Here is a 26,226-nt window from a genome sequence, read left to right on the forward strand (position 1 = left end):
CTGAAAACATAAGGATAAACTATCACAGGTAACGTCGAAGAAACAGAGTGCAGGTGAGTCTAGAACAGACTCTAGAACATCAAAAACTGCATTTGTATTGAAGCTCTCACTGACCAAAGGCAAGCAGAAGGCAAAAGAACCCCTATGGTCCCGCACCAAGGACACCGCAGGCAGACATACTGCCGAAAAGACTCCGGTGTGGGAGGACAACTGAAGTCAGGAGAAGGCGAAGAACGGGTCAAAAATAAACAGTCACATGAAGACTCTGTGTTCAAAAAGATCAACACCCATACTCTATGCTGAAGCGCGCGCAATCAAGATCGAACAGAAGAAAAAGGCATCTCAATGCCGAAATAGCCACAATCGTCCCAGAAGGATTCAGTTGAAAGCTTTGAAGGAGCACACACAATAGGGCAAGGACTGATGAGAGCAAGTGCCTCCAACTACCCCAGAGCCACTGGAAGATGAGGATCAGGTGATTTTTATATAAAGAAGAGGACCCAGAAGCCAAGGGTCTGTTTCAAGAAATGGAGGGGTCAGAATGCCTTAAAAAACCAATGGAAAGACCACGAAGCAGGTGCCCTATAGGAGTGACTAGATACACATCCGTTGAGTCCTTCACCCCTGGACGATATTTCCATGTACAACCAACTAGTAAAAGATAACTGCATACAAGTATATTCTAAATTGGAGGAAAAGTCCTAAACATGTTTTTTATTAGAGAAATTGCTACCCTCAGAGTAAGAGTCAATACCTGCCCATACTCCCAAGCACACTGGACCAGGGAAGAGAGATACGTCCAAGGAACTTGCTGGTCAGTGACACCCAGGGCCTAAAAAAAGTACAAGCACTCCTCAAAGGACCCACCATATATTGGAGGTAACACGCCAGTGGCTTCTATCATTGCAGCCACTGCCAGGAAGAGGGGGAATGTGCCAACTACCTCCAGACCGCCTCCCGATAAGGAGAGTAAGGGAATGGGCATGGTGGTGAGGAAGTTTTAAAGGGGAGAAGCAACACAATGGCGAATAGTTAACTCTAATGCCCGGCTCAACAGACCTGCTTATCAACACTGGGAGGAGATGGCCGAGCTGATGAAACATCTACCGTAGCAATATCAAGAGAGCGGAATCCCTTGCAGAAGAAGGGAAGAATATCGCTAACACTTGTTTGAAATCTGCGCTAGATGCTGCAGACACAGCAAGCAAACAAATGACAGGAAAAACCCAAAGAAAGCATGCCTGGTTGCGGGTGTTAGGCTTCAAAAATGAGTTTCAAGCAAATATCATTAACGCCCCTTTCAATCGGGAACACCTTTTTAGGAGAGTAGTAGATGATATCTTGCAGCAGCTGAAGAAGGATAACCATCTTGCAAAATCGATAGGAGCCCCACAGTTTAGGGGAAAGCAAAGACTGAGTACCTCTACCAGAAGAACGGTGGGTAGAGGTGGCTTTTAAAGTGCTTCCACACCCCAGAGCTTCCAACGTGCAAACAGGCACAGACACCAACACAATAGTGGTAGTACCATGCACAACGGAGACAACTAGGTCGTGGACAGGCGAGAGGCAGATCACAGCCACAGAGAGGGGCAGCTGCAGCAGCGAGCATGTCACTTGTAAAATCAACACCCCCTACCACACACACACACACACACACACCTGTTTGGGGGAGGGGGGAAGGATAGGACCCTTCTTCCAGGAGTGGAGGAAGGTCACTTTAGATGAGTGGATGCCCATTATTATCCAGCTATTGCATAGAATTGGTCAAACATCCACCAGTGTGAAAAACATCTTCACAAGAGAAGAACACACCTGGCTATCATGAAGTGGAAGAATTGCTGCAGAAAAAGGCAATTGAGAGTGCCCTGTAAGGAAATCAACCACGGAAACTACTCAACATAATTCCTGATATCAAATCAAGACTGGTCCCTACTCCCTATACTAGACCCCGGTTTCTTAAATAAGTTCATAAAGAGACAGAAGTTCAAAATGACAATGCTGCAAGATGTCATTCCGCAGCTTCAACGACTATATGGTTACCATAGACCTAAAAGATTCTTATCTACACAGCACAATGAAACGCAAGCACAAAACAATTATTGTGCTTTGTTAAAGACGGAACACACTATCAATTCAGGGTGCTACCATTTGGAATCAAATCTGCACCCAGAGTGCTTAAAAATGCTTAGCAGCAGTTGCGAGGAACCTGAGCAGGCAAGGGATACATGTGTACCCTTACCTAGATGACTGGTTGGTAAAAGCGTACTCACTACATAAGTGCAGAAACGACATAAACAGTGATAGACACTCCACAGACTGGGATTTTCCATACACCTGGAAAGTTTTCTCTCACACCAGAAAAAGAGAAACTCTTCCTGGGAACAAGAATCAATACAGCAAAAGTAAAAGCATACCCTTAGGAGAAAAGAATACTTTAGATAACACAAGGAACTTGCCAGTACCAGAAAGGTCAGTCTCTGACAATAAATACCATAGGGAAGATGCTGGGAAGGTTGGCCTCGTGCATACCTCCAATACAATATGCATGGTTGCACATGAGACCAATTCAGAAATGGGTCCAGAGCCAATGGTCACGAGCAACTTGAGTTGGTAAGATCTAGTGGTTGAAACGCAAAATGTACAGGAGAAGATGGTGTGGTGAATCAGGACAAATATAACAGGAAGACCCTTCATATTGCCAACTCCAAGAGTGATCATTACCACAAATGCCTCGCATATGGGATTGGAAGCTCCTATGGGAAAGTTCAAGATCCAAGGGATCTGGACAACAGAGTTAGCAGTACAACACATAAATCTATTGGAGCAAAAAACAGTATTCCTAGCCTTAACAGTCTTTCAGTAGCAGCAGTGAGGAAAATCAATACTAATCTAAAAGGACAACACAACAATGTTCTACCTCAACAAACACTGAGGGTCAACATCCTTTGCCCTTTCAAAGCTAGCACAAACTATCCTGAGATGTGCTATCCAGTGAGGAATCAATATGACAAATATATCTACAAGGGAAAGACAATGTAGAAGCAGATCTGGCCTCTTACAGGACAGGACAAGACAAGATTCTGCAGTTTTGATACTTCATCAGACCACACATCAAACTAACCTATGTCTTTAAAAGTGCATCTGGCAGCTATAGTAGCCAACCCAAGGGGTTTCATAGGAAGAAGCTTATTCACTACACCAGTGATCAAGAGATTCCTGGAAGGGGCTAAAAGAATAGGCCCACCAAGAAGTGCCCCAACACCTACATGGAACCTAAATGTAGTGTTGACCTAACCCATAAATTACTCATTGAGCCACTCCACAAGGCCACTGTAAGATTCTTCACACTTAAAACAGCCTTTTTAGTCGCAATGACATCTCTCAATAGAGTAAGCAATTTTGCAAGTCCTCACCATCCAGGAACCATACGTGCATATACACAAGGACAGGATTGTCATGACGACCAATCCACATTTCCTTTCCAAAGGTTTCAGTCCCAGTTTCACATAAACCAGACAATCCAAATACTGAGTTTTTTCCAACAGCCAAAGACTCCGGCAGAAAGAGCACTACATACACTAGACGCACAAGGAGTGTTAATGTATTATATGGCAAAAATAAAGCCAATCAGCAAGGGAAAACCACTCTTCATATCATTTTCAAACAATAACAAATGGAAACTAGTCACTAAGCACACATTCGCAAAGTGGATTGCTCAAACAATCCAGACGTGTTTCAGGACAGCTGGCATACAACTAGAAACTAAACCAACACCTAAAAAAGTAGCTGCAATAGCTTCATGGCAAATGTTCAGTTAAATGGCGTATGCATAGCAGCCACTTGGTCATCCGTGCACACGTTCACAAAACACTACTGCAATGACATACAGATAAATAGGGTAGCACAAGTGGGACAGAGTACTGATTCGTTTGTTTACAAGGTCCAACACATCACCAACCCAGCCCCCGCTGTGATGAAAACTGCTACATCATCAATGCACGGAATGTAATCCAGGAAAAATGTGCTCTGCAAAACGAAATTCTTACTTCCCTGTAGGAATAGTTTTGCAGCTTGTAGAATTTTCTGGATTTGCATGCGACCCACCTACCTCCTCAGGAGATGAGATGAGCAGAAGTGGAAAGAATGTAAAGAATATACAGTAAGAGGAAGGCCGCTAAACACTGAATTTTCAGATGGTTGCTAAATAAATCTGAAGATGGCGAGCATGTGTGGGGGCTTCCGGGGAGAAGTGTCTGACTTTGGGTGAGGTTGGACTGGACACCAAATGGTGGGGACAGTTGACGCCCAACAAAAAAGAGGAAAAAAGTGGGACTAATATACATGAGTAGAGTTCCAGACCCAACAACTTGATGGCGGAATAATCCACAGCATGTGAATCCAGAAAATTCTTCAAGCTGCAAAACTACTCCAGCAGGTAAGTAACAATTTTTTCTCTTCCCTTGAATATTTTTAATCCATGGATATCTGAAATTTTCCTGATATTTAAGACCTTCCCAATAGTAAAACAGGACGCTCTTTGGAAAAGGTTGAAGGTGTGCATTTTGGTTTTTAAAGTACCCTTTTCCTTTCTGGAACACATGTTTACTGCTGAGTTGAAGTATTTCCTAGCATCCCATAACCTGCAGTGAGAAATAGGCAAGTCGCACCTTTTCTTGAGTGTACCTACTCTTGTCTTTTGAAATGTTTTAGTATTAAAGTGGTGGCTTCTTTGCCTAAGAAGGCAAATTGGCTGGCATTATTTACAGTTTTGAAAAGAATAAAAAGAGCAATACAGCAGTCGCTGTGGAAAGCTATGTCTGAACGAGTTGCTTCAAATTGAGAAATTGACACAAACAGGCCTGACTTAAGATGCTGTGTTATGTTGTTGGTCCCACTTAACACTACTAAGAGATGGAGAGATTGACACATGAGTGGAAAGAAATCTATAACAGACTTTCGGCACAGAAAACCTCCCAGTGCAACACAACTGCACTATGAAATAACTACTCTGGTCTTATAAGTGTAGTTGGCAGCTCCCGGCGTATAATGCCAATCTGAGTTAGAAGCGTTAACTAGTTTTTGTACATTTACTGAACAGCACTCGATGAAGATTCCCACACTGATGACCTGTTGTGTAGAAAACGATCTTAGACATAGTCTTCCTGAAATTGGCCACCGAGAATTATATACTGTGGATTCTGTTACCTCCAAGATATGTTGTGGTGCAATTTCCTCTGCTCCTCATTCCAGATAATGCAAGCTAGCAACACCACGCTCTCTCCACACCCTGTGCACAGACATGGGCCAGAAACAGGAGTGAACAGCCCTAGATCTCCAGCCATTGTGGTTGCCAGAGAACTCTGCTCCTTCAAAAGCCCCTCTGCTCCTTCAAAAGCCCCAACTTTAATGTGTTCCATACAATAACATACACAACTCCAGGGATCATATTGTACATCCAAGTCCAGGTACACATCAAAGTAAATAATCAGTATGTATAGTCTGTTCGAGGCATATGAGCTGCAGATTGTACACTTGGCATTAGATCGCCACCTGGTGTTGTGCTCGGATGATTGCAGGTTGTTGTTGTCTTGGAAGAAGTATTTGTAGTCACGAGATAGGTGACTCCTCCCTTGGACAATACTGCACATGGGCATCGGCTCCATCCTTAGATTGTTTTTTTCCGCCACTGGGTTCGGATGAAAGTTTCTCCGCTCCGGCTAGAAAAACGCTTTTCAAGCACCTCGAAGCGCAAAAACTTCCTCAAACTTCTACAAACTACCTTCGACATCGACTACAATAGTCCGATTCCGGTCATCCACGCGGGCCGTTGGGCCTATTGACGCCGCACGGCGGGGGCGTGGCTTGGGCGCCGATGGCGATGGTCGCCTGAGAGCTCGGCTCCGGGACTAAGCCCGAAATTATCCTGAACATCGGTGGCTGAGGGGCACCCCAGACCCCGAATTCGGTTGAGTGAGGCGACGACACCCTGCCGAGGGCCCTGGTGGAGTTTGGACGGGGGTGGCTTTGAAGAAATGCCGAAGTTTGCGGAGTGGCGGAGGACGACCCAATATGGCGCCCGGACCCCTTTGTCCCCTTGAACGGACCTACGGAGTTGAGGTCTCGCGGATGTCGCCCGGCACCCGGCTTCACCTGCCTCAGTGGCTTTAGGCATTGGACATTGGTTGGATCGGACCCTCCACAGCGGGACCATACTCGATTGGACGACCAGGCGGGTGCCCACGCGTTAGAGGGCGCCGAGCACGGGTGCCCTCAGGTCCAGGCGGTGGACTGCACCGCGACTCCGCAACTAGCTGCGAGTTCCTGGCCACCCCGACTACATGGATGGCGCGACACTCGGGCGCCACAGGACATCCGGGGGAGTTGGTGGCCCTTGCCCCAGAGCTGTAGTGGGTGAACAGGCCTGCCCGACTCGGAGACGGGTGTCTCCGCCCCCTTATCGGTGCCCTCGGACGCCGTGGCGGTGGCGTGAGCCGAAACGGCGGAGTCTCCACAGGCTCTGGAGAAGGAGGTCGCCCATTCCGGACTGGAGGGCGAAATCCCGGGAAAGTCGTGCTGGACACTTGCACACGGAGACGCCTACTCCGGGACCTTTGCGGAGAGCCCCTGGCAGCATGGGGAAACCTAAAGGAGCCAAGGGATCCAGCCAGGCCACCTCGGACTCTGAGGCCCAGGACAAGGAAGAGCATGGAGATCCTAAACGACCTGGTGGCGCAACACTCCAGCAACAATTCGACCGTGTACTGGAAGCCATAGAGGCAACTCGGTCGACTCTACAACAGGACATTGCCCAGGTGGCGACTGGCCTGGGCCTCCTTAGGGCAGACCATGGTAAACTCTCAGACCGGGTCAAGGAGGTGGAGAGCACGGTGAAGACTATCGAACCGGCGCAGAGGACCCTGGCTGCGACGATCAAGGATGCCATGTCCCGAATCGAGACCCTCGAACGGAGGGCGGAGGATGCGGAAGGCCGAAACAGGAGGAATAACATTCGGGTAGTGGGCCTGCCGGAAAAGATCGAGGAAGGCGATATGGTGCGCTACTTGGAGACCTGGCTCCGAGACACGGTGGTCCCGGAGGGCCTGTCCTCCTTTTACACTCTAGAACGGGCCCACAGAGTTCCAGCGCGGCCCCCACAGCTGGGACGAGCCCCGAGGCCGGTGGTGGCGCGGTTGCTCCATTTCCGGGACAGAGATTTGATCCTAAATGCCGCCAGACACAATGGCCCGTTCCAGGTTGCAAACAGTCAGGTGAATATCTTCCCTGACTATACCTACGAGACGCAGCGCAAGCGGTTCTCCTTCCTGGCGGTTAAGCGTGAACTCAGGAGTGAGGGCATCCAATATTCACTCCTATTTCCCGCGAGGCTCCGAGTCATTGTCGACGACAAAACCCAGTTCTTCGACACCCCGGAGGAGGTCTGGGACTGGCTCGAACTGTACCGAACGGGGAAGGATGGTTATAACGCCTCGACCCACCAGGCGGAGGAGCCGGAACAAAGGAGGCGCTCTAAAAGGGTCAGGAACCGCCGCGGCCGCACGGGAGGGCCCTCGACAGCGGAGACATCATCTGAGCGGAGGGGAGTGTTGGAAGTTCCGTCGGAACTGTCGGGAGCGAGGGGCGAAGACATCGAAGAGGAGGAAGACAACCCGGGTGCTCAGGGGGCACCATCGGACTCGGAAGACTCAGTGGCAGACAGTACCCACACACCGGTGATCACACCGAAATCGGTGGAGGACCTTTTGGACGGACAAGGGTAATGGGATAGGTTGCCTTGTTTTGGGTGGGGGCCCGGCAGGGGGGAGGCGGCTGCCGTTCTTTATTGCTGACAATGGGAGAGGGAGGGTTGGGAGGCTTCTGCTCTTGCCCCGAAAGATTTTGACACAGGGGGGGGGCTTATTATAGTCCTGGTGGCCTGGGCGACGAGGGCCCACTGCCTCCGCTCAGCCCGCACCTGGCCCATAAGGCCTTCCTACGGTGGCGACCGTGGGACTAGTGGGGTTTTTGGGGTTGTTCTTCATAGAAGTTTGGATGGGATCTAGATGGCGCAGTTTGGGTCCTGTTCTGGGGTGGTTGGGAGGGGGTTTTGTTGGTTTTTGGGGGGTTTGGATCTGGTTGGGGAAAATGGCCGCCGTCAGCGCTGGGAGAATTGATGTCCTTTTTTTGTGGGGACCCGGACGGGGAGACTGTGCAAGAACACTCTGGGACAATGGCTGATGTTGCTAACTTGAAATGTATTACTTGGAATGTGAGGGGGCTTCACACTATGTCCAGGCGTCACAGGGTCCACGCTTATTTAGTGCGTAGGGGAGTGCAAATGGCGCTGCTGCAGGAGACGCATCTGAACAAGGCGGAAGGGGCGGCGCTTCAGCGTAGATGGCGAGGGCAGGTCTTTTCCACGGCGTACTCTGCTTATGCCAGGGGGGCGCTAATATGGATCAGGGCAGGAGTCCCCTTCCAGGTCACGAGGACAGTGTTGGACCCAGAGGGGCGTTTCGTGGCCATATCTGGCACGCTGGGAGGGAGGGACTTGAATGTTTGTTGTGTGTATGCCCCTAATGTGGACCAGACTGCCTTCCTTTCCAGGTTATCGGGCTCGTTGGCTCACTTTTTCGCCGGTCCCCTTCTGCTGGGGGGAGACTTTAACTCCGTGGTAGATGTAGACATAGACCGCTCGCATCCCCCGCTCCCCGATTCCCCGGTCCGGCGGACGGCTAAGGGCCGTCAAGATTGGCAGACCCGCTGGGGTTTGACGGACATCTGGAGGGCGCATCACCCCGCGTCTAGAGATTATTCGTACTTTTCGAGCCTTCATGAGCTACATGTCAGACTGGATGGCTTTCTTGGTTCGTCCGAATTAGTCTCGGCAGCGGCCCGATCGGAGTATTTATCGCGGACCATCTCGGACCATAACCCCCTCCTGCTGGACATTCGCTGGTTCCCTGGGACGCCGGCGGTACCCACCTGGAAGATGCGCCCCGAGATCCTCGAGGACAGTGTCTTCAAGGCAGACCTAGGGGAGAGAATCACGGATTATTTTGCATCCAACGGCGGCTCCGCGAGTACTAGGGCGTTCGAATGGGACGCTTTCAAGGTGGTGGTGAGGGGGTACTGTATCTCTAAGAAGGTGGGCATGCGGCGTGTTATCCTGGCTGATCTAGACGCAGCGGACCGAACGCTCCGCGAGCTCGAAATTAGCCGACCCGGACACCCGGAATTGCAAACACAAACGGTAGAGGCGAGGGAGAAGGTGGCGGTGGAGGTCGAACGGCTCCGCTGTTTCGATTATAAGGCCTACACGGTCCGATCTATAGCGGAGGGCGACAGATCGAGCGCGTTACTGGCGTGGTTGGCCAACCCTGCGCGCCAGTCCCAAACGACGACTAGGATGCGTAGGGCGGATGGGACTGAGGTGTGCACCCAACCGGAGATTCTTAATTGCTTCCGGCATTATTACGAATGCTTATACCGCAGTCGCTCCGCGCGTGACCCAGACCGGCTTGATAACTATCTTAGCCCGCTGGAACTCCGCACAGTGGAACAAGAAGTGGCGGACGCCCTGGGATTTGACATCGGCTTGGGGGAGATCCGCGGGGCCATCAAACGGATGGCGAGGAACAAGACCCCGGGCCTAGATGGCCTGCCGGTGGAGTTCTATGCAGCTTATGCTGACCTCCTGGCCCCTCGTTTACTGGTGGTCTACAGGGAGGCGAAGAGGCTGGGTCGCCTCCCCGGCTCGATGTGTGAGGCGTTGGTGGTTCCTCTCCTCAAGCCAGGCCGAGACTCGTCTGACCCGGGGTCCTACCGTCCCCTCTCAATGCTGACGGTGGACTACAAAATATTGAGCAGCATCTTGGCCTCGAGGCTGTTAGGACATATGAGCTCCCTAGTACACGAGGACCAGGCCGGTTTCATCCCACGGCGAAATACGACCATGAACATCCGAAGGTTGTTTCGCTTGCTTGGGGAACCATTCGTGGATGCCCCGTCCCCGGTAGTTTTGTCGGTGGACCTGGAGAAGGCTTTTGATAGCCTGGAGTGGGACTACTTAAGCGCGGTATTGCGGAAATTCGGCCTCGGGGAAGGATTTATCAAATGGACAGCAGTTCTCTACGCTTCCGCTTCAGCCAGGGTTAGAGCGGGCCCTTTGATTTCATCGCGATATCCGGTGGAGCGTGGCACGCGGCAAGGGTGCTCCTTATCCCCGCTTCTCTTTGCACTAGCGGTGGAGCCACTAGCGATGCATCTTCGCTCGGGAGCCCACTATACGGGCTTACGGACAGCGGCGGGCCCGCATTACGTCTCGCTCTATGCGGACGACCTGTTGCTCTTCCTGGAGGATCCGGTCGACGCATTACGGGGAGCGGAATTAGCGCTTACGGAGTTCGGAGACGTCTCAGGCCTACGTGTGAACTGGTCTAAGACCTGCCTCTTCCCGATGCGTAGGGGTGTCCCCACTCCGGCGCTAAGTAAGGAGATCAGATGGGAACCCGACTGCTTTAAATACCTTGGGGTATTTGTGTACCACGACCAGCCCGACCTCCTAGACGGAAACATTGCCCGTTGCATACGAGCACTCCGAGGCAGCATGGACTTTTGGGCCACGCTGCCGCTCTCCGTGGCAGGACGCGTCGCCCTGCTCAAAATGGTGGCGCTCCCCCGACTATTGTATTACTTTCGGACTTTGCCGATCTGGGTCCCGCCGGCTACGTTTCGCCGCTTGCGCTCCATGGTGGTCGGGTTCCTTTGGGGCACGGGCCGGCGGCGGGTGGCCCTCAATACCCTGATGAGGCCGAAGGACGAGGGGGGGCTCGCTGTGCCGGACTTCGAGAAGTATTACCTAGCGGCGCAGCTCCAGACATACACCCAGGAGATAGCCAGGGAGTTCAGAGGCCCGGAAGACGGTAGAGGGACGGGTATGGCCAGGCACGTCCTCTCCTTTATCGCGCTGCGACAGCGTTTGGTCCTTCGGGACCTGTCGATGGAGGAGCGGACTATCCGACTCTGTTGGAATCGGGCTCATAACAGAGGTCACCTGCGGACCCCATATGCACCTGAAATTCCATTGGGGATGCTGACGGCCCTCCCCCACGGAGGAGACTGGTCACGACTGGCGGACTGGGAGGATTCGGGTTTACAGCTCGTCGGGGACCTGTATGAGGACGGAGTGCTCCTGTCCTTTCAGGATCTCATTGACCGCTTTGGGATCTCCCGGGGCGACTTTTTGCTGCACTCGGCCATTGTGCGAGTGATCCAGGCGCACTGGCAAAATGGACTAGAGGAACCGCAATTGTCCCAGGTGTGCCAGTATGTAATGATGTCGGCGGGCACAGTGAAGGCGGTCACTTGCCTTTACGGCAGGCTGATTACCGAGGGGTTGGTCCCTCTCACCACACTGAAGTCCCGCTGGGAAGAGGACATCGGTAGGGAGATCCCGGAGACGACCTGGTCCCAGCTGGTGAGGCGAGCATGGAAGGGCACACGTAGCGCCCGTTTCCAACTGGTCCACTATTATGTTCTCCATAGGGCGTACCTGACCCCGGTTAAGATCAGGCGTTATTTTGCCACGGCTTCGGCGGAATGCCCTAGGTGCCCGGCTCAGGAGGCGGACCTCCTACACATGTTATGGGCCTGTCCAGGATTGACGTCCTACTGGCAGGAGGTGGCGGCGACTTTGGAAGAGGTGACGGGGAGGCACTTATCGTTCGATGCGGCGGTGGGGCTATTGCACTGGTTCCCCCATACCCCCCGGAATAAAATCACCAGTAAATTTATCGACCTGGGGCTCCTACTTGCTAAACGAGAGGTGACCAGGAACTGGAAGGCACGTGCTGGTCCTGCAGGCGGCAGATGGCACGGTGAACTTTTGAAATGGGCGGCGGGGGAGAGCGCGCTGCGATATCAGTTGGCTTGGAGGCAAAGCAATGAGAAAGCGCAGGAGGCCGCGTTAGAATGGGAAACGCTGGTGCAGGCCCTCAGGGATTATTGTGCCCCCAGCGACTCCGAAAGCGAAGAAGCAACTAGACCCGAGTCCCGTTAGACACTAGCATTAACAGCACTATTACCTTCCCCGTGGGTCAAGAAGTGGATCCTAAAGTGATAAGCTCCCTGGCGCTGATGGTGGGGGGGGGGGAGGGGGGAGTTTCATAATGACTGGAAGTTTGAGGGGGGGGTACCTTTTGGGGGTTGGGGTTTGTTTAGAAAAGCAGAGGACGGACAGTGTATTATCCGGACCAGCTCCCGCATCCTACTGACCCCAGCTACATTCGCCGCCCAACCCCAGGGATATGGGCTGCTTGGCTGTATAGTAATGCTATGGAAGGGGGTCGGTGGGTTATACCTGGTAAAAGTTGGCTATAATATGATGCTGGTCGTTACTGTATTGTTGTACTGATTCCTGCAATAAAAATATATTTAAAAAAAAAAAAAAAAAAAAAAATTGACGCCGCGCGGCCTACACCTCATGGACAGAACTCCGTTCAAAAGATGCCCGGTATGTCGAGCAAAATTTCCACATAGTGATCACCACGAGGTCTGCAACTTCTGTCTATCGCCAGAACACGACAAATCGACCTGCACAGCCTGTGCATCCTTCCGATTGAAGAAAACCATCCGGGATCGGAGGGCCCGTCAACACGAAATGAGATCAGCTCCGGAACCGGAAGATATCTTCGATGAAGAGGTTCTGCTCGCTCCCCAAAAAGTTTCACTTGATCTCCAGATCGTACCAGAGGCAGATGACTCGGATGACTCCATTCCATCGGGTCAGCGCGCGAGTACTACTGCCCCTGCACCACATACAGTTCCCAAACCGAAGGCAAAGGTCAGCACTCCGCCCGCTGGTCCCAGTCTAGACCGAACACCCGCTTTGAAAGCCCCGCCTTCGAGCTCGGCTCCGACGAAAACAACTAAGCCTTCTAGTGCCTTTGCACCAAGCAAGCCGCATGTGCCTATTCCACTTCTTCCATCGGCACCAAAACCCAAAGCTAGCTCGGCACCGAAACCAAAGGATGGCTCGGCACCGACCCAGAAAGACCTCTCTGCACCAAAGCCTAAATCTGCACCGAAACCGAAAAAAGTACCGGCTCCGAAGCTGTACACTCCTACGCATAAGTGTGAAGCCATTGTCCGACGCCTCGAAGCCAACGACACCAGCTCCCACACCGAAAACACCTTCTTCAGTGCCGAAGCCCACAAGGCCTGATTCCGTTGTGCCCGAACCCTTGGACCTGTCTACCAAGCCGAAAACAACACCTTCGGCACCAAAAACTACGCCAAAGGACGTTATAGCACATCCCAAGGCTAAACACACAAAACAACCTCTGATGGAACCGAAAAAATCGATGCCCAAGAAGGTTGTACATGAGGAGGAACTTTTCTTGCCAGATCCTCGACAAAAGAAGATCTACATCGACCTAAAAAACAGGTCATGTAGAAGCTACACCTCTCAAAGAGACCAGCAGATGCACCGCCCACACCTGTGGTTCCTCCCAAGAAAAAGGACTGTGCTACATCCCTTTTGCACTTTTTCTTTCCTTTACCACCTCCTCCTTCTTCTCCTGTTCCTTTTCACATATCACCCCAAATCTCTCCTGCACATTCTCCACTTTTATCATCACATTCACCTCAACATGATGATGATGATGATTATAGTCTGGGCGGAGGGGATGATATAGATGAGCCTTTCTCATACCCCGTGGATGACGTTATATGGGACTTTCAACCAATGGTTCCACCAGCTGTGTGGAACCGCCATGGGAAATTGTGCAGCGCCGTCATATGCTAACATTTTCATAAAAGCCTTTGAAGAAAGACCTATCCTTAGCCAAAACGCCTGGCAAAATCATGGTAAACTCTTTTTGAGATTCATAGATGACATTTTCATCCTATGGAAAGGAACAGAGATCGAGTTGACTGATTTTTTAACTACTTGGAATTTGATCAACGACCGAGATCAATTCACTTGGAAAATGGACAGAGAAAGCATACATTTTTTGGATGTCAAGATTCAATCTAACTCTGGGAACTGGAGTACCACCATCTTTCGAAAACCCACTGATCGTAATTCACTTTAACATCATCAAAGTTTCCATAGACCTGGGCTGAAACGCAATCTGCCACTGTCCCAACTCATGCGAGTCAAACGCATAGTCTCTTCGGAAGACACATGTCAGCAGGAAATTCTCAACATGGTAGAAAGATTCAAGACACGTGGTTACCCTCAACAAATTTTGGACACAGCAGTCACCCGTATCGGAGAAATGAAACGTGAAGAATTGTACCAAATCCGTGTCAGGACAGAGAGCACCCGGATGGTAGTGGTCTCTAAATACACCATTTTGAGCAATCGATTCAAGAACATTATCTGTAAACATTGGTCCCTGCTCAGTCTCGAACCTGACTTTCAAGGCATTTTCGGTCAGCCACCGATGTTTGCGTACACTAGGGGACGCAACCTTAAAGAAATTTTGAAGAAAGCCAACAAACAAAGTGAACCAATTACTTTCAAAGGTCTTCGACCTTGTTATAATTGCAGTAACTGCAATAACTGCATCCAAGGTAATGTCATCAACCACCCCATGAAGGGCCATCCAATCAAATTGAGAGTAAATGCCACCTGTAACTCAGCCAATTTAATCTATATGCTAAAATGTCCCTGTGGGAAATGCTACGTTGGTCATACTGAAAAAGATCAGAACCAGTCTACTCGAACACAAAAGCAACATAAGAACTGGGAATATCAAATCCACTGTTGCAGCACATTTTGCTGAACTTAAACACTCTGTAGCCCAACTCAAATATCTGGTACTTGAACAAGTTACTCCCACACATAACAACAAGCAGACTTTGCTAAAGAGAGAACTTCTGGATTCGCTACATGGCATCGATGCAGCCACACGGCCTGAATGACCGCATGGAATTTTTATGCTATCTATGAATAGCTGATCACATACCCATATACCTATAACTGCACTCATTTACAGCTGTTCGATTTGTGTTTGACATAGCGTCTCAATATTGTGTCATTGTAATGTAATTGTAATCACTACATATGCATTCTTGCCTTTTCCGCATTACTTATGTTACTATTCTTTTCTCACGGTGATAGACTTCTTTATTCGGTCCGGACACTTACCGGCACCTGCTTCACTTCACTTTCCTTATTCAACATGGCGTCACCTTTTTTCTTACCAGTCCGCTTTCTATCTGTATGCACACGTGGGTAGCCGCTACTAATTTCCTCTGAGTTTGAACATCCGTGGGGTTCCCGAGACTGAGACGACGTTGTTTTAGAACAACCTTTTCACACTGTAAGTACTCCATACCGGGGACTTTGTTACCTTCTTGGCATACATGCGGATTTACTTTAAGCCGCATCTTAATCATTGTTTCACGTTTTACAGATATTGCGACCTAAGAGTCACGGATGTAATTTTTCCGTGAGTACTGTGCTTGCAAGTGCGTCACACCATGGGTTATGCTCATTTTCACTCACGCCTTGGTAGTTTGTTACTTTCGTCACGCTGTTTTCTTTACCATTTCACTGAGTGGCACTACTTTCACATTTTGTTCAGGCACTTCATTTTTATACCATGAATGTAACTATAGCGTTCACGAATTTTCTCTATACTTTTGGCACTTTTTGTTTTAAGGAACTTTATCCGAGATATCTGTGCTCACCCTTCTGTTCTGAGTTTTGCACATGTGGTTAATGACACCATTACGTGATTTGAGAGGTGCAATTTTTGTATTATATGGGTCTTATCCAGTGATACTTTGGCATTTTCCTTTTGTTTGTAGAGTTGTCCCCTGAGGAAGGGCTTGTCATCTGCCCGAAATGCATTGGGGAGGCCCGAAATGCATTGGGGAGGATTTATAACTGGATGATTTTTTCGTTGGAATGAAGTTTATGCTTTATGAAACTACATTGAACTTTTGATCAAGCATTAAATACTTAAGGAACCTCAACATTGTGTGGAATCAACCTTGATGAACTGTTTATTGACATCATTGTCTAACTTTTGAGCTGTGCGACTGGGTGTCTCCTTCCAAATGGGGGGAGCTTTGCATTAGTTATATGGGACTTGCCAAACCCACAAAATGCGCCTGATATTCCTGACCCGCAGTTATACCCTTCAAAACCTTCCCCTCCAGATAATAACATTGGATTTGGTCATTTGTTAATCAGAGCTACTGCTTACAATAAAGTCACTATGCATTCTGATGAGACTGAGGAGGATTTTCTCTTAGATACCTTTGAACAGTCTCAACGGTCTGTTCATATTCTTCCCAGGATTAAAGGGGTCATCAAACATGCTCCAGAGGTATTTACAGACCCTGTACGCACTAGAGTTTTGAACCCCAGAATTGAGAAAAAATATAGGCCTGCACCCACAGACCCAGTCTTCATTAAAGGACACCTACCATTAGATTCTTTAGTTGTGTCCAAAGCTAGGAAAAGGGCAAATTCTCAAGCTTCTGGCAAAGCACCCCCACCTGACAAAGAATCCAAAGTAATTGATGTGTCAGGTAAAAGAATAGCTGCACAAGCCACTAATATATGGCGTATAGCTAATACACAAGCCCTCCTCTCTCGTTACGATAGGGCTCATTATGATCAATTAGAAAAACTACTTGAACACCTACCAGATCACTATAAAGCTCAGGCAACCGACCTTCTACAGGAAGGCAAGTTAATTTCAAATGCCTCAATAAAATGTGCACTAGATGCGGCAGACACCGCATCTAGAGCTGTGAATACCAGTGTCATACTTGGGAGACATGCGTGGCTACGCATTTCCAGGTTTAAACAGGAACTGGAAACTACCATTTTAAACCAACCATTTAATCAGAACCAATTATTTGGGCCAGAAGTGGACACTGCACTCTAAAAGATGAAGAAAGACACGGACACCGCCAAGTCTATGGGGGCTTTACAGTCCACACCAGCTAGAGGTTCCTATTGTCGCTCCTTCAACAGAGGAGGCTCCAAACAAACTGGAGCAGACACTACAACATCTTTCAAATCTCACACACAAACATCCTCCAACAAGGGATATTTTAGAGGAGGATACTGAGGCAATAATAACAAAGGAAGGAGGTCGCGGTAACAACAGCAATCAATCCTCTTCCGCCACAAAACAGTGACTTTCCTCTGCTACCCAACAGCATTTCACTCCTGTAGGGGCAGATTAACACAGTTCCTGTCTGGAACTCCATTACAACAGACAAGTGGGTGAGACAGATTATCCAACATGGCTACTGCCTAGAACTTACAGCAACCCCTCCACACATACCTCCCAGGCAGTGTCCAATGTTTACAGACCACCTGACTCTGCTCCAACAAGAAGTTCTGTCACTTTTACAAAAGGATGCCATTCAATTAGTTCCTTTAGAAAGACAAGGAACAGGGGTTTACTCGCTGTATTTTCTAATCCCCAAAAAGGACGGGACACTAAGACCAATTCTCGACCTCAGGCCCCTCAATCAGTACATACCATCAGATCATTTTCATATGATCACTCGGCAACAAGTGCTCCCACTACTGCAACAAGGCGATTTCCTTTCAACCCTAGACCTAAAGGACGCCTACTTTCACATTCCTATACACCCTGCTCACAGGAAGTACCTAAGGTTTGTAATACAAGGACACTATCAGTTCAAAGTCCTTCCATTTGAGGTAACAGCACCACGCGTGTTCACAAAGTGCTTAGCAGTAGTAGCAGCACATCTCAGAAGGCAGCAGATACAGGTCTTCCCTTATCTAGACGATTGACTCATAAAAGCCATGTCATTCAAACAATGTGTCCTACTCGTACGTAAAAAAATTCAAACGTTGCACAACTTGGGGTTCACGATCGACTACACCAAGTCGCACCTGCAGCCTTCTCATGTACGCCAGTATCATGGGGCTACAATAGACACATCTACAGCTCTAGCGTATCCCAATCCAGCAAGGATACAGAGCATTCAAGCCTTAGTCACAGTCTTCCAACAACAACAATCTCTGCAAGCCAGAGTGTTCATGAGACTAATAGGCATGATGGCATCTACATAGTACGACACGCAAGATTGCAAATGCACCCGTTACAAGAGTGCCTAGTACAACAGTGGAACCAGGCTCAAGGTCAACTAACACACCTGGTGTTGGACAGCCGCACACATCGCTCTCTGCAATGGTGGAACACCAAAAACTTGACAGAGGGGCGGCCGTTCCTCGAACCTGTTCCATAGTTAGTGCTCACAACAGACGCATCTCTCACAGGATGGGGAGCCCATCTCTTACGTCATACAACTCAAGGTCAAGGGAACAATCAACAAACTGTTCCATATCAATCATCTAGAGCTGCTAGCCATATTCTTAGCACTCAAGACTTTTCAACTGCAAGTACAAAACAAAGCTGTCTTAATCCAGACGGACAATGACAGCCATGTACTATATACAAAAACAGGGGGGGGGACTCACTCTCTGCAACTATCCCAGCTTGCACAGAATATTTGGAGATGGGCCATTCCTCAAAATATACTTCTGTTGGGAGAACATCTTCCAGGAGTTCACATTCAGATGGCAGATCTGTTAAGTCGGCAGTCACAACAGATTCACGAATTGAACTACATCCACAAGTTCTTCAGCCATTCTTCCAGAGGTGGGGTCATCCACACATAGATCTGTTTGCCACCCACGAGAATGCAAAATGCCCAACCTTCGCCTCCAGGTTTCCACAGCCTTTGTCCAAGAGCCAATGCGATATGGATGAACTGGTCAGGCAGATTTGCATAAGCTTTTCTGCCTCTCCCACTGATTCCGTTAGTAGTGCGCAAGCTCAGACACCAGTCTCTCAAACTAATCCTGGTAGCTCCCGCACGTTGTTCACCACACTGCTGGATCTCTCTCTGGTTCCACATCAAAAGTTACAGCTCACACCCTCCCTGTTAACACAGAACCATGGAGAAATCAGACCCCTAGACCCAAAACAACTGAATTTAGCGATCTGGCTCCTGAAGTCTTAGAATTTGGTTATCTAAACCTACCACCAGACTGTATGAACATCATTAAAGAGGCTAGGAAACCCACTACCAGAGCGTGTTATGCCGCTAAATGGAAAAGATTCACAATATATTGCAGAAATAATCAAATTGATCCCCTGGATGCTTCCATCCAGATTATCATTTGTTACCTTTTACATCTACAAAGGTCCATACGCCTGCACCTTGCAGAAATTGCAGCGTATTTACAAAACAGACAACATTTGTCTCTCTTCAGAGTGCCTGCAATCAAAGCATTCATGGAAGGATTAAAAAGAATAATCCCACCCCCAGGTTGCCACCTTCTCCTGTGTGGAACCTGAACATTGTCCTTACAAGACTCAGGGGACCCCCTTTCGAGCCTCTACATAAATGTAAACTGCAATTCCTAACATGGAAAACAACCTTCCTTGTTGCTATTACCTCTCTTAGAAGAGTAAGTGAGATACAAGCTTTCACTATACAAGAACCATTTTTTCAAATACATCCTAACAAAGTGGTTCTTAAATCTAATCCAAAATTTCTTCCAAAGGACATCACTCCTTTTCACTTAAATCAATCCGTAGAGTTACCTGTGTTTTTCCAAAACCCAGACTCTAGATGTTTAAAGAGCTCTTCTATACTATATAGATAGAACTAAATCTTTTAGGAAAACAAAACAACTGTTTGTATTTTTCTCTCCTCCACAGAAAGGCAATCCCATCTCTAAAGGTGGGATCGCAAGGTGGATTGTAAAGTGTATACAAATATGCTATCTAAAGGCTAAACTTACATTAACAGTTCCTCCTACAGCGCACTCCACTCACAAGCTAGGAGCCTCTCTGGCTTTCTTAGGAAACATACCCCTAGAGGACATATGCACGGAAGCAACTTGGTCTACACGACACACCTTCATTAAACACTATTGTGTTGATGTGCAAGCCAAGCAGCAAGCTGCAATAGGCCAGGCTGTCCTTAAAACTCTCTGTTCGAGGCATCTGGGCTGCTGAATTCATATTTGTGCATAGATCGCCGCCTAGTGTTGGGTCCGGATGATTGCACATTGTTGTCCTGGAAGAGTCTTCGAAGTATCACGAGATGGGTGGCTCCTCCCCTGGACTACAGTGCGCATGGGCATCCTCCATCTTCAGATTGTTTTTTTCGGCCATTGGGGTCAGATGTACTTTTCTTAACTCAAGTTCGGAATCGATAAACTTTTTTACAAGGCCAAAAGGCCTTCGGGGCGTCGGTATTGTCTTTCGCTCGGTGCTGTGTACTTGTTCCAGTTCTTCGAGCTGGACGTCGAAGGGCACGTGTTTTTTTTTTTTTCGACACCAAAGGCCCCATCAGCGATCGACAATGGAACGGAGCCTGTTTAAACGATGCACAGTTTGCAACTCTAAATACCCTCACATCGATGTGCACCCGGTGTGCAATAAATGCCTATCTCCAGACCACGACGAGGCCAGCTGCATGGCCTGTTCTCGGTTCAGGTCAAAGAAGACGCTTAGGATTCGGCGCGTGGCGAGACAGTCGGCGCAGAGAACAGCGCCCGACCCAGAAAACATCTTCGAGGCCGAAGACGACGACGGGCGTCGAAGAGGAGGATCCTGAACAACAGTCGGATCCTGTTTTGGAGCAAAACTACAATGAGGACGAAGAAGAACACGTCTAGGATAAAGACGTCGTCGAGGTAGGGGACGACGCACAGGCCATTGGATCCGTCGATGACGACTCGAGCGATGAGCAAGGCCCAACCCCAGTTACAGGGGCCAATGATGACACAACTTTCAAAGGCTCAGGTCGAGGAATCGCCGGAAGGCCTTAGCCAAGATCTTCAACAACATTCTATAGCCCCGCGTCTAGGCCCGGGTAAGAATATGTCAAAAAAGCCATTGGTCAATCAACCACAGTTGATGATAAAAACGAAACCGACAATCACAATCGAAACCGAAACTGCTAAAAAACAGTCCTCGGATAGACTACTTCGGATTCATCGGCTCCACTAAAAAAAGAAGAGTCCTCGACCCTTCGGGGTCACAAAAGGGTGTCGACCTGAAGATCGGGGCGCCAAAGCCTGCGACTACGGTCAAGCACGTTGGACTGACACCATCGACGTAGACGTCAAAAGACGGCGACACAAACAAGGGACTCCAGTCTCAAAAGACTCTCGATCCGAAGCTTCGAGCCTCCACACCAATGGTCGTTAAAACCCTTGAGTCGAAGACCAAGATCGGCTCCAAACAGCACGTCAAGTCGAAGCAAAAGAGCGTGCCTTCTGCGGGCACCAAGAGCTCGAGTCGACGCTAGGTCAGAAACTAACTGGTGACCAGGTTAAGTCGGTCGGATCGAAGACTGCGCCACACTCCAAGAAAGTGAGCCTCTCTCCAATGCTTAAGCCACCAATTAAATTTGGACTGCCCCAGTCCGCACGACCTAAGGCGTTCAAGCCGAAACAAAGCATTGAAACGGCCAAAAAGGTGTCAATAGTACAAAGGACTCAGCCCATAGAAGAGGACGTTGTGTTCCAAGCGCCCTCCTATGATAACCAGTCGAAACTGTTCATCGACTCAGACTCTGGCAGACTCAATATTTATAAAAGAAAGATCATACCAGAAAATTCTATGGAGTCATACAAAATACCACTCAAAAAGAAAAGGGACTCTTCCACCTCCCCTGTTCTTTTTGAGCCTGTGGAGTCCTATGGACAAGAATATACATATTCACCCACACGTACTAATGAAGATGTGGGGAAAGGCTATATTGAGGAAGAATTTATTTATCCTGTTGACACAGATCAAGAGGAGTCTCAACCCTGGACTGACCCGGGTGAGCCGCACACCACGCATGACACTCAATCCTACACGGTCAAGACCTCGCCAACTGAAGATACGGCTGCGTTTAACGCGTTAATTGAAAGGGCAGCACATAATCATGATGTGGAAATGCATGCTGAACCAATAGAGGAAGACTTTTTGTTTGACACTTTCTCCACTTCTGAGAGATCAGTGAAGACCTTGCCAATGCTAAAGGTTGTCCTCAAACATGCCGGTGACATTTTCAAGGAAACCACAAGAGCAAGGGTTGTGAACCCAAGAATTGAAAGGAAATACCGGCCTGCACCTGTAGACCCTACATATATCAAGGGTCAGCTGCCATTGGACTCCCTCGTAGTGTCAAATGCTCGTAAGAGAGCAAACTCTCAAACAACTGGTGATGCTCCTCCTCCGGACAAGGAATCCAAAATCTTGGAGCTTCTGGAAAACGAGTAGCTGCTCAAACAGCAAATATTTGGAGAATTTCAAATTTACAGGCCCTATTAGCCAGATATGATAGGGCTCATTTCGACACATTAGAGCAACTATTGCAACACTTGCCTGATGCTTATAAGGAGGGAGCAGAAATGCTGATACAGGAGGGGAAACTATCAAACGCTTCCATTAAATGTGCGCTAGATGCAGCAGACACAGCAGCTAGGGCCATCAATAAAAGTGTGATGCTCAGGAGGCATGCCTGGTTACGCATCTCTGGGTTCAAGCCGGAGATTCAAACATTACTAAATCAGCCTGTTAACCCTGACTATTTATTTGGTCCTGATGTGGACACAACCCTAGAAAAAATAAAGGACACCGAGACAGCCAAATCCATGGAGCTTTGCAGTCCCAACAGTTCAGGGGAGGTTCCTTTCGCCGCTCCAGTAACAGAGGAACCTCTAGAGGTCAGGCATCCCAGCAAGCCCAATACAACAAAGGAGGCACACAGACCACCTATAACAAGAACAATAGGGGTGGATATCGTGGCAAAAGCACCAAAGGCAGAGGACGGGGAAATAATAACACCAGATCCTCCGCCAATACTAAACAGTGACGTCTTGTCACTGCCCCCCGACCATGTAACACCGGTCGGGGGAAGACTTCAGCAGTTCCTGCCAGTCTGGGAAGGCATTACCACAGACAGGTGGGTGAGACAACTTATCCAATTCGTCCATTGTCTAGAACTAACCTCCACTCCACCCAACATACCCCCAAGACACCGTCCTATGTCCGCAGAGCACATACAATTATTGCAGCAAGAGGTCATCTGCATGCTGCAAAAAGGGGCCATAGAACTCTTGCTTTTAGACCAACAAGGTACAGGGGTGTACTCGCTGTACTTCTTAATTCTAAAAAAGGACGGGTCTCTCAGGCCCATACTAGACCTCAGACCCCTAAACCTATTTATCTTGTCAGAACATTTTCACATGCTCACTTTGCAGCAAATCCTACCATTGCTCAGTCAGGGAGATTTCCTAGCAACTCTAGACCTGAAGGACTCGTATTTCCACATACCTATACACCCGGCACACAGGAAATATCTCAGGTTCAACATACAAAACCAGCATTACCAGTTCAAGATTTTGCCTTTCGGGGTGACAACAGCCCCCAGAGTGTTTACCAAGTGCTTGGCGACAGTAGCTGCGCACCTTCGGAGACCACACATTCATGTCTACCCTTATCTGGACGACTGGCTTCTCAAAGCAAAATCAGCCCAGCAATGTGCCAGCCACATGTCCCGCACCTTTCACCTACTATACAGTCTAGGTTTTTCACTGAATTATCCAAAGTCTCATCTTCAACCCGCCCATGTACAACAGTACCTAGGAGCGACAATAGACACCCTGGCAGCAAAGGCACAGCCAAACTCAGTAAGGATCCACAGCATGCAATTGCTGATTCAGAAATTCAGACCCCAACACTCGCTCCCAGCACAAGTGTTTATGCAGTTGATAGGCATGATGTCCTCCTGCATCTTCATAGTCCCTCACGCCGAGACTACACATGCGTCCGCTTCAGGAGTGCTTAGCTCGGCAGTGGAACCGGGCTCAAGAACAGTTAAAAGACCTAGTGTTGGTGACCGGTTGTGCATACAACTCTCTGCATTGGTGGAATCCACAAAACCTTTGCAAGGGACGACCGTTCCAAGAGCCTGTACCACAAATAGTGCTGACGACGGACGCATCTCACCTGGGGTGGGGGGCGCATGTCCTCCATTACACCGTGCAGGGACTATGGACGACACTGCAGAAGAAGATGCACATCAACCTGCTGGAACTGATGGCCATCTTCATGGCAATGAAGGCGTTCAAGGTACATTTGTGCAACAAAGTCGTGTTGATCCGGACAGACAACATGACCGCAATGTACTACATCCAGAAGCAGGGAGGAACATACTCTCCACAGTTGTCACATCTAGCTCAAAGCATGTGGAAGTGGGCCATTCAAAGGAACATGTTCCTCATGGCGGAACACCTCCCGGGCAAGGACAACCAGATGGCGGATCTGCTCAGCATACACAGCCACCAGATGCACGAGTGGGAGATACATCCCTCAGTGCTACAGCCGTATTTCCAGCAGTGGGGTCATCCAGAGATAGACCTGTTCGCCACATAGGAAAACGCAAAATGACACACCTTCGCCGCCAGGTTCCCACACCCGCAGTTTCAGGGCAATGCGATTTGGATGAACTGGTCAGGCAGATTTGCATACGCCTTTCCCCCAGCTCCACTCATACCGCTAGTGGCACGCAAACTGCGACAGCACTCGATGACTCTCATCCTAGTTGCTCCAACATGGGCGAGGCAAGCATGGTACACCACGTTCCTAGAACTTTCCGTGGTGCCTCATCAAAGACTGCAACTCACACCCAGTCTCCTCACGCAGAGCCATGGAGACATTTCAGCACCCAGATCTGCAGCAGTTGAGCCTTGCGATATGGCTCCTGAAGTCATAGAGTTTGGGTACCTGAACGTGCCCCCTGGCTGTATAAATATTATCAAGGAGGCCTACAACCAGGGCATGCTATGCGGCAAAATGGAAACGATTTGTCATTTATTGTAACAATAATGACATAAATCCGCTGGATGCATCAACTCAAAATATCATATGTTATTTGTTATATCTACACAGCTGCAATCTGGCATATAGTTCCATACGTATACATTTAGCTGCAATAGCCGCTTATCTTCAGAACAGACAGCACCTTTCCCTTTTCAGAGTGCCAGCCATTAAAGCCTTTATGGAGGGACTCAAACGAGTGATTCCTCCTAGACACCCGCCTTCACCTATCTGGAATCTGAACGTAGTTCTGACCAGACTAATGGGACCACCTTTTGAACCTCTACACTCTTGTGAGATACAATTTCTCACATGTGGCCTTTCTTGTAGCGATCACATCGCTAAGACGAGTTAGTGAGCTTCAAGCCCTGACTATTCAAGAGTCTTTCATACAGATTCATGCTAATAGGGTGGTGCTACGTACTAACCCTAAATCTATGCCTAAGGTGGTATCACAGTTCCACATTAACCAGACGATAGAACTGCCAGTATTCTTCCCATATCCAGATTCAGTGGCAGACAGAGCTCTGCACACACTAGATGTTAAGAGCTCTCCTGTATTACATAGACAGGACAAAAGATTTCAGAAAGAGTAAGCAACTGTTTGTTGTCTTTTCACCACAGCACAAAGGCAACCCCATTTCCAAATCGGGTATAGCCAGATGGATTGTTAAGTGCATACAGATTTGTTATCAAAATGCTAAACGCACATTAACAGTTCCCCCACGAGCGCATTCAACACGCAAGTTAGGGGCATCCATGGCTTTCCTAGGTAACATTCCTCTAGAGGATATATTTAGAGCAGCTACATGGTCCACCATACATACATTTACCAAACGCTACTGCGTGGATGTACACTCCAAACAGCAAGCTGCTGTAGGACAGGCTGTTCTCAAAACTCTTTTTCAGACTGCAGCTGGCACGGGCAACCACCGCTAAAGGGGAGACTGCTATTTATTCTATGCACAGATATGAATTCAGCAGCCCACATGCCTCGAACGGAATATGCTACTTACCAGACGATCTGTAGCGAGTATGCTCCGGACTGCCTCATGGACTATCACTGTGTTCCGGGTTAAGACAAAGCATCGTTATCTTCATTGTTTATTGACCATTGGTCTGTGCACAATACTGTTTATTTACTTTTATGTGTGCCTGGACTTGGATGTACATTGTGCAAGTGTGAACTTTTATCCTATATATTTGATGGGGTTATAGGGCTTATCCCCTCTCCCAGTAGCATCATCCTAATAGATTTTCGTAGCAACTAATTGCTTTACACAGCTGAGCACCTACATTCCCCTTCAAAAACCCTCCTCTTTAGATGTAA

General features: G+C 48.7%; 1 protein-coding gene across 1 annotated transcript in view; it reads left to right on the forward strand.

The window, feature by feature from the left end:
* Nucleotides 1-26,226, forward strand: part of PPA1 (inorganic pyrophosphatase 1) — a 282,780-nt gene that overhangs the window by 215,525 nt on the left and 41,029 nt on the right. The gene's annotated exons all lie outside the window — the stretch shown is intronic.

This window comes from Lissotriton vulgaris, chromosome 5, assembly GCF_964263255.1.
Source record: "Lissotriton vulgaris chromosome 5, aLisVul1.2, whole genome shotgun sequence".
Classification (NCBI taxonomy): Eukaryota; Metazoa; Chordata; class Amphibia; order Caudata; family Salamandridae; genus Lissotriton; species Lissotriton vulgaris.